The sequence below is a fragment of the Amblyraja radiata genome, chromosome 45 (genome assembly GCF_010909765.2).
Source record: "Amblyraja radiata isolate CabotCenter1 chromosome 45, sAmbRad1.1.pri, whole genome shotgun sequence".
Lineage (NCBI taxonomy): Eukaryota > Metazoa > Chordata > Chondrichthyes > Rajiformes > Rajidae > Amblyraja > Amblyraja radiata.
This window is the reverse complement of record NC_046000.1, coordinates 11,356,358-11,366,376: the sequence shown is the minus strand read 5'-3', so window position 1 is coordinate 11,366,376 and position 10,019 is coordinate 11,356,358. Positions and strand designations below refer to the sequence as shown.

At 49.4% G+C, this 10,019-nt stretch overlaps 1 long non-coding RNA gene across 1 annotated transcript; it reads left to right on the top strand.

Annotated features, from left to right (window-relative positions):
- Window positions 1–3,271: 3,271 nt before the first annotated feature.
- Window positions 3,272–6,093, top strand: LOC116968614. The gene is made up of 3 exons (XR_004410486.1): window positions 3,272–3,332; window positions 5,084–5,142; window positions 5,938–6,093. It is a non-coding gene; the product is annotated as an uncharacterized LOC116968614 (long non-coding RNA).
- Window positions 6,094–10,019: the final 3,926 nt, after the last annotated feature.

Sequence of the window (10,019 nt, the reverse complement as noted above, 5' to 3'; positions counted from 1 at the left end):
GGAGGTTCTTCAGCAGTTGTATAGGCCTCTGGTGAGACCACACCTGGACCACATTCTTATAGAAACTTACAAAATTCTTAAGGGGTTGGACAGGCTAGATGCAGGAAGATTGTTCCCGATGTTGGGGAACGTTCCCGATGTTGGGGAACAAGTGGCCACAGTTTAAGGATAGAGGGGGAAATCTTTTAGGACCGAGATGAGGAAAACTTTTTTCACACAGAGAGAGTGGTGAATCTGTGGAATTCTCTGCCGCAGAAGGTAGTTGAGGCCACAGTTCATTGGCTATATTTAAGAGGGAGTTAGATGTGGCCCTTGTGGCTAAAGGGATCAGGGGGTATGGAGAGAAGGCAGGTACAGGATACTGAGTTGGATGATCAGCCATGATCATATTGAATGGCGAATGGTGCAGGCTCGAAGGGCCGCATGGCCTACTCCTGCACCTATTTTCTATGTTTCTATGTATTGTGTACAGTTTTGGTCTCCTCATTTGAGGAAGGACATCCTTGCGATTGAGGCAGTGCAGATGGCGGGACTGTCATATAAACCATATAACAATTACAGCACGGAAACAGGCCATCTCGGCCCTTCTAGTCCGTGCCGAACACTCATTCTCCCCTAGTCCCATCTACCTGTACTCAGACCATAACCCTCCATTCCTTTCCCGTCCATATACCTATCCAATTTATTTTTAAATGATAAAATCGAACCTGCCTCCACCACTTCCACTGGAAGCTCATTCCACACAGCTACCACTCTCTGAGTAAAGAAGTTCCCCCTCATGTTACCCCTAAACGTCTGTCCCTTAATTCTCAAGTCATGTCCCCTTGTTTGAATCTTCCCTACTCTCAGTGGGAAAAGCTTATCCACGTCAACTCTGTCTATCCCTCTCATCATTTTAAAGACCTCTATCAAGTCCCCCCTTAACCTTCTGCGCTCCAAAGAATAAAGACCTAATTTGTTCAACCTTTCTCTGCAAATATGAGGAAAGATTGAAAAGACTAGGCTTGTATTCACTGGAGTTTTGAAGGATGAGGGGGTGGTTCTTATAGAAACATATAAAATTATAAAAGGACTGGTCAAGCTAGATGCAGGAAAAATGTTCCCAATGTTGGGCGAGTCCAGAACCAGGGGCCACGCACAGTCTTAGAATAAAGGGGAAGTCATTTAAGACTGAGGTGAGAAAAAACTTTTTCACCCAGAGAGTTGTGAATTTGTGGAATTCCCTGCCACAGAGGGCAGTGGAGGCCAAGTCACTGGATGGATTTAAGAGAGAGTTAGATAGAGCTCTAGGGGCTAGTGGAGTCAAGGGATATGGGGAGAAGGCAGGCAGGCACGGGTTATTGATAGGGGACGATCAGCCATGATCACATTGAATGGCGGTGCTGGCTTGAAGGGCCGAATGGCCTCCTCCTGCACCTATTTTCTATGTTTCTATGTGTCTATGAAGGAGATGAGGAGGAATTTCTTCAGTCAAAGGGCGGTGAATCTGTGGAATTCTTTGCCACAGACGGCGGTGGAGGCCACAAGTCAGTGGATATATTTAAGGCAGAGATGGATAGGTTCTTGATTAGTGCGGGTGTCAGGGGTTACGGGGAGACGGCAGGAGAATGGGGTTAGGAGGGAGAGATAGATCAGCCATGATAGAATGGCGGAGCAGACTTTTGTTTCGTTTAGTTTAGAGATACAGCGCGGAAACAGGCCCTTCGGCCCACCGGGTCCGTGCCAACCAGCGATCCCCGCACACTGATTCTATCCCACACACACACACACACTGGGGGACAATTTACAAACACACCAGGCCAAATAACCTACAAACCCGCACGTCTTTGGAGTGTGGGAGGAAACCGAAGATCTCGGAGAAAACCCGCGCAGGTCACGGGGAGAACGTTGTTTTGTTTTATTGTGTACTGTGAATATTATATTTAATAACTGATTCAATTATTTTTGCTTCAGAAGAAAACCCTGTACTGTCCTGCCTTCTCCCTTCTGTCTTGTTCACAGAGTCACAGAGTGATACAGTGTGGAAACAGGCCCTTCGGCCCATCTTGCCCACACCGGCCAACAATGTCCCAGCTACACTAGTCCCACCTTGGTCCATATCCCTCCAACCCATGTCCCTGTCCAACTGTTTCTTAAACGTTGGGATAGTCCCAGCCTCGACTACCTCCTCTGGCAGCTCGTTCCATACACCCACTGTGAAAAAGTTACCCCTCACCATATAACCATATAACCATATAACAATTACAGCACGGAAACAGGCCATCTCGACCCTTCTAGTCCGTGCCGAACACATAATCTCCCCTAGTCCCATATACCTGCGCTCAGACCATAACCCTCCATTCCTTTCCCATCCATATAACTATCCAATTTATTTTTAAATGATAAAAACGAACCTGCCTCCACCACCTTCACTGGAAGCTCATTCCACACAGCTACCACTCTCTGAGTAAAGAAGTTCCCCCTCATGTTACCCCTAAACTTCAGTCCCTTAATTCTCAAGTCATGTCCCCTTGTTTGAATCTTCCCTACTCTCAGTGGGAAAAGCTTTTCCACGTCAACTCTGTCTATCCCTCTCATCATTTTAAAAACCTCTATCAAGTCCCCCCTTAACCTTCTGCGCTCCAAAGAATAAAGCCCTAACTTGTTCAACCTTTCTCTGTAACTTAGTTGCTGAAACCCAGGCAACATTCTAGTAAATCTCCTCTGTACTCTCTCTATTTTGTTGACATCCTTCCTATAATTAGGCGACCAAAATTGTACCCCATACTCCAGAATTGGCCTCACCAATGCCTTGTACAATTTTAACATTACATCCCAACTTCTATACTCAATGCTCTGATTTATAAAGGCCAGCACACCAAAAGCTTTCTTTACCACCCTATCTACATGAGATTCCACTTTCAGGGAACTGTGCACAGTTATTCCCAGATCCCTCTGTTCACCTACATTCTTCAATTCCCTCAGATTCCTATTAAATCTTTCCCCCTTCACCTTAAACCTGTGTCCTCTGGTCCTCGACTCCCCGACTCTGGGCAAGAGACTCTGCCCGATCTATTCCTCTCATGATTTTTGTACACCTCTATAAGATCGCTCTCATCCTCCTGCGCTCCATGGAATAGAGTCTCGGCCTACTCAACCTCTCCCTGTAGCTCAGGCCCCAGTAGGCCTGGCTACATCCTCGTAGTAAACCTTTTCTGAACCTTGACGATATCTTTCCTTCCATCAACAGGGTTACACGGGAGGCATTATCCGGGAAATACCTCAACCAGGATATACCTTAACGAAAACGGAAGGAAAACATCATGCCATGTTAATAGTTGGCTACGGAAAAGGTAAGAATCATCGCGCTCCCCCCAAACCCCCCCCCCCACTCCCTCCCTCCCAGCACCTCACCCCACCCCCCCCCCTCCCCACGGGGGTGGTGGGGCAACCAGGAGCCACCCCGAGCCCATAACCCGGCCATTCGGCCCACCGTCCTTGTGCTAGCACCAACCCAGGCAACATCCCTTCAGCTTCATCCCCTTTGATCCCTCCTTTTCACACTTTACCCTTCCGTAAGGGCCCTTGGCTGTCCTTGTACATCAGCCACTGAAAGTAAGCATGCAGGTACAGCAGGCAGTGAAGAAAGCCTTCATAACGAGAGGATTTGAGTTTAGGAGCAAGGAGGGCCTACTGCAGTTGTACAGGGCCCGGGTGAGACCACACCTGGAGTATTGTGTGCAGTTTTGGTCCCCTAATTTGACGAAGGGACATTCTTGCTATTGAGGGAGCCCAGCGTAGGTTCACCAGGTTAATTCCCGGGATGGCGGGACTGACAGATGCTGAGAAAATGGATCAACTGGGCTTGTATTCGCTGGAATTTAGAATGAGATGGGGTCTTATAGAAACATATACAATTCTTAAGGGATTGGACAGGCTAGATGCAGGAAACATGTTCCCAATGTTGGGGGAGTCCAGAACCAGGGGTCACACACAGTTTAAGACTAAGGGGTCGGCCATTTAGGACTGAGATGAGGAAAAACCTTTTCACCCAGAGAGTTGTGAATCTGTGGAATTCTCTGCCACAGAAGGCAGTGGAGGCCAATTCACTGGATGTTTTCAAGAGAGAGTTAGATTTAGCTCTTGGAGCTAACGGAATCAAGGGATATGGGGAGAAAGGCAGGAACGGGGTCCTGATTGTGGATGATCAGCCATGATCATATTGAATGGCGGTGCAGGCTCGAAGGGCCGAATGGCCTCTAGTCCTGTACCTGTTTTCTATGTTTCTATCTTACTTACAGTACAGAATAGTGAAAGACCTGGATAGAGTGGATGTGGAGAGGATGATTCCACTAGTGGGAGTCTAGGACCAGAGGGCACAGCCTCAGAATTCAAGGACGTTCCTTCAGGAACAGACAAGGGGGAATTTCTTCAGTCAGAGGGTGGTGAATCTGTGGAATTCTTTGCCACAGACGGCTGTGGAGGCCACAAGTCAGTGGATATTATTAAAGGCAGAGATAGATAGATTCTTGATTAGTACGGGTGTCAGGGGTTAGGGGGAGAAGGCACTTTTTCACACAGAGAGTTGTGAGTCTGTGGAATTCTCTGCCTCAGAGGCTGGTTCTCTGGATACTTTCAAGAGAGAGCTAGATAGGGCTCTTAAAGATAGCGGAGTCGGGGGAGAAGGCAGGAACGGGGTACTGATTGGGGTTGATCAGCCATTGAATGGCGGGGCTGGCTCGAAGGGCCGAATGGCCTCTACTCCTGCACCTATTGTGTATTGTCTACAATGCAGGAGAATGAGGTTAGGGGGGAGGGGACAGATCAGCCATGATTGAACGGCAGCATAGACGTGATGGGCCGAATGGCCTAATTCTGCTCCTATCACTTGTGAACTTAGATAGACTCCGTACAGACAGCACCCGTCGTCGGGATCGAACCCGGGTCTCTGGCGCTGTGAGGCAGCAATCCCCCTCCGGACCCTGGAGTCAAGCTGTCGCCCCTCTCTCCGCCCCCCCACGCACACCCCTCCCGTCCGTATATTCAATACTCCGTGATCCCGATCCAGGATCTCCCTCACGTTCCGTGTTTTTCTTTTTGCCAGAGAGAAATAATCCGTACTGGATCGTGAAAAACAGCTGGGGAAACACCTGGGGTGAACAGGTGAGTAGATCACACAAAATGCCGCAGCTACTCAGCGGGACGGGCAGCATCTCTGGAGGGAAGGAATGGGCGACGTTTCGGGTCAAGAGAAAGCAAACTCAATGTCGGGAGGGAGAGAAAGATCAGCCACGATTGAATGGCGGAGTAGACTCGATGGGCCGAATGGCCTAATTCTGCTCCTAGCACTTAGGAACGTTATTTCAAGAGGGGCTTGTACACACAAACACAGGGTTGTAACGCTGAGGCTCTATAAGGTGCTGGTCTAGGCCGCATTTGGAATATTGTAAGCAGTTTTGGGCACCGTATTTGAGGGGGGATGTGCCGGTCCAGCGGCGGTTTACCAGAACGATCCCGGGAACGAGCGGGTTAACGTACGATGAGCGTTTGTCGGCGCTGGGCCCGGACTCGCTGGAGTTTAGAAGGATGAGTGGGGGGCTCATTGAAACGTACAGAATAGTGAAAGGCCCGGATAGAGTGGATGTAGAGAGGATGTGGAGAGTCTAGAGTCTAGGACTAGAGGGCACAGCCTCAGAATTAAAGGACGTTACTTCAGGAAGGAGATGAGGAGGAATTTCTTTAGTCAGAGGGCGGTGAATCTGTGGGATTCGTTGCCACAGACGGCTGTGGAGGCCACAAGTCAGTGGATATTATTTAGGCAGAGATAGATAGATTGTTGATTAGTGCGGGTGTCAGGGGTTATAGGGGGGGTGTCAGGTTTTTATTTGGGGAGGGGGGCGCGGTGGCCTCGCTGTCTAGAACCGCTCCCTTGATTTCTCTTTCGCTCTTCATCCCCAGGGATACGCACGGATTTATCGAGGAGCAAATGTGGGCAAGATTGGAAAATACTCCAGGTCCTCCATCGTGTGAGGGAGACTCGACTCCTCTCCTCTCCTCTCCTCTCCTCTCCTCTCCTCTCCTCTCCTCTCCTCTCCTCTCCTCTCCTCTCCTCTCCTCCCCTCTCCTCCCCTCCCCTCCCCTCTCCTCCCCTCTCCTCTCCTCTCCTCTCCTCCCCTCTCCTCCCCTCTCCTCCCCTCTCCTCCCCTCTCCTCCCCTCTCCTCTCCTCTCCTCTCCTCCCCTCCCCTCCCCTCTCCTCTCCTCTCCTCTCCTCCCCACACTGGTGGTGTTTCTAGGCCGGACGGACTATGTTTGACTTTCCTCCAGTTTATTATCATTTGCTATGCTTGCATTACTTAGTTAATGTGTTGGTGCTGTTGTTGATTCTTTAAGAGGGAGGGTGTAGATCAGAGTCACTCATGTTATGAGTTATACTTTTGTAGTTACGCCCACTTGCAGTTACAGTAATCCTCCCCGCCTGCCTGCCCGCTTCCCTTAGAATTAGAAAGACTCGCTCGCGTGAAGTTATCTCTGCGATGTCGTTAATAAAATCTCTGGACCTTTATCATAGTGTTTGGCTTCAGTTATTACCGCAGTCGTAACACAACATTCCCCTCCTCTCCCCTCTCCTCTCCTCCCCTCCCCTCCCCCTCTCCTCTCCTCCCTATCTCGTGTCTAGACCCCGTCTGTGCATCTACACTTCCGTCTGTCGGTCTAGACTCCCCCTCAGTCGTCTCCCTCTCTCCGTCTGCCGTCTTCACTCCCCGTCTGTCTGTCTAGATTCCCAGTCTGGCGTCTGCACTCTCCGTCTGTGTGTCTAGACTCCCCGTCTAGACTCCCCCTCAGCCGTCTCTCTCTCTATCTCTCTCCGTCTGATGTCTACACTCCCCTATCAGTCCGTCTGGACCCCCAGACCGATGTCTACACTCCCCGTCTGCCCGTCTAGACGCCGTCTCTCTCTCTCTCCATCCACTGCGACTGTTTGTGTTCAGACTGCCGTCTGTTTGCGATGGAACTCAGACGATCTCTGGGTTCTGTGTGCGGTGTCACGGTGGTGCAGCGGGTAGAGCTGCTGCCTCACGGTGCCGGAGACCCGGGTTCGATCCTGACCATGGGCGCTGTCTGTACGGAGTTTGCACGTTCTCCCCGTGACCTGCGTGGGTTTTCTCCGGGTGCTCCGGTTTCCTCCCACACTCCAAAGACGTGCGGGTTTGTAGGTTAATTGGGTTGGTGTAAGAGTGTAAATTGTCCCTGGTGTGTGTAGGATAGTGTTAGTGTGCGGGGATCGCTGGTCGGCACGGACTGGGTGGGCCGGTGGGCCGAAGGGCCTGTTTCCGTGCTGTATCTCTAAACTAAACTAATCTGAACCACACTAAACAGGTACATGGATAGTAGACAAAAATGCTGGAGAAACTCAGCGGGTGAGGCAGTATCCATGGAGCGAAGGAAATAGGCGGCGATTCGGGCTGAAACCCTTCTTCAGACATGGATAGGACAGGTTTGGAGGGATATGGGCCAAATGCAGGGAGGTGGGACTAGTGTAGATGGGACCTGTGGGCAAGATGGGCCGAAGGGCCTGTTTCCACGCTGTATCATTCGATGACCACGCTGAATCTACTCAACCTTCTCAGGAAGTAGAGGCCTCAATGGGCTTCCCTCATGATGGCTTCAATGTGTTGGGTTCAGAGATCGGTACGCCCAGGGACGACATCTTTAACTCTCTCCATCGCCATCCTGTTGATGAAGACCGAGACAGGTTTGTGGATCCTCAGCTTTCCTCTTCCAAAGCCAACATTCAGTTCCTCGATCTACCCCGACTTTGTGGACCATACGTGTCTCGAGTGCAGAGGGAGACACACATATGCACTCCCTGTGTGTATAATCAGAAGGGGCGTTGCCTTCATGGCGTGATTGACAAGAGAGAGTATCTCAACATTTTTTAAACACTAATAACTCTTTTATTTTTCATCGATGGGAAAAATCCTCGGCACCTGATGAGCGGAGGTGGACTCTGAGTAAGATGACCATAAATCACAGCCGTATGTGGTAGCGCGTTTTCTAAAATTAATATAAAGCGCAAACAGGAATTGGTCAAGATTAGACTTTTAATTATATAGTAGGCAAGGCAGCTCTAATTAGGCAAGGCAGCTCTAATTAGGCAAGGCATCTCTAATTAGGCAAGGCAGCTCCAATTAGGCAAGGCAGCTCTAATTAGGCAAGGCAGCTCTAATTGGGCAAGGCAGCTCTAATTGGGCAAGGCAGCTATAATTGGGCAAGGCAGCTCTAATTTGGCAAGGCAGCTCTAATTTGGCAAGGCAGCTCTAATTTGGCAAGGCAGCTTGCTTTAGCACTTTCAAAACCTTAGGCAAGGCAGCTTGCTTTAGCACTTTCAAAACCAAAGGCAACACAGCTTACTTTAGCACTTTCAAAACCAAAGGCAACGCAGCTTGCTTTAGCACTTTCAAAACTAAAGGCAACACAGCTTGCTTTAGCACTTTCAAAACCAAAGGCACGGCAGCTTGCTTTAGCACTTTCAAAACCAAAGGCACGGCAGCTTGCTTTAGCACTTTCAAAACCAAAGGCAACACAGCTTACTTTAGCACTTTCAAAACCAAAGGCAACGCAGCTTGCTTTAGCACTTTCAAAACCAAAGGCAACACAGCTTTAGCACTTTCAAAACCAAAACACACTTTTGCATTTTCAAACTACATTTTCAAACCACATTATGGGCACTGACAGGTCAGTTAAACCACTCACAGTTTAGTAGACATGTGTTCAGTGTTATTCACAACTCAGACTGAGAATTGCGATCTCTCGCTCCCCCATCTTGTAGAGAACTGAGGCACTCAACACTTCCGGGTTTTATAGTCCCTCCAGAAGCGGCGTGGCCTTCAGGAGAGAGAATCTCAACCTTTTTTAAACGCTAATAACTCTTTTATTTTTCATCGGTGGGAAAAATCCTCTTGTCCTGCGCAGCGGAGGGGGTCTCTGAGTAAGATGGCCAAAAATCACAGCCGTAAGTGGCAGCATTTTTTCAAAAATCGTGAATTACAGGGAAAAGCTTGTGGTTGCGTGCTTTCCAGTTACACGATACCATCAATACACACACACACATGTACAACAGGTTGTGTACAGGGAAAATACCAAATAACAAAATATAATGTTACATCGTTGTGCCGTGACAGAGAAAGTGCAGGTTTCAAAAAAGTGCAATGAGGTTGGCTGGAAGATCAGGACTAGGCCCCAGCTCATGGAAGGCCCTAGGCCACAGGGAGAGGTTGAGCAGGCTGGGTCCTATTCCTTGGAACACAGGAGGATGAGGGGTGATCTTACAGAGGTGTAGAAAATCATGAGAGGAATAGATCGGGTAGACGCACAGAGTCTCTTGCGGGAATCAAGGACCAGAGGACATGGGTTTAAGTTGGAGGGGGGGAAAGGATTTAATAGGAACCTAAGGGGTAACTCCCCCAAAGGATCAGAGAATTTCAGACACAAATTTCAGATATTTGGGATTTATTTTCAACAGTTACAAAATGGTTTCAATTAGTGGGGAGAATCATTCAGCCCATCTCTGTCTCTCCCTCTTCAGCTTCCACTGGTATAGCAGGAGTGGATGGGTAGAGTGGCCCCTGGAGCAGAGCAGGTTCCTCATCTCCCCCTCCCCCCACCTACACAAGTCCCACCTGCCCACGTTTGGCCCATATACATCTGGATGGGGGAGAGAAGAGAGGGGGAGAGAGAGAGAGGGGGAGAGAGAGAGGGGGAGAGAAAGGGGGGGGAGAGAGGGGGGGGGAGAGAGGGGGGAGTCAACACTTCCGGCTTTTATAGTCCCTCCGGAAGCGGCGTGGCCTTCAGGAGAGAGAATCTCAACATTTTTTAAACACTAATAACTCTTTTATTTTTCATCGGTGGGAAAAATCCTCTTGTCCTGCGCAGCGGAGAGGGACTCTGAGTAAGATGGCCAAAAATCACAGCCGTAAGTGGCAGCATTTTTTTTAAAATCGTGAATTACAGGGGGGAGAGAAGAGAGGGGGGGAGAGAA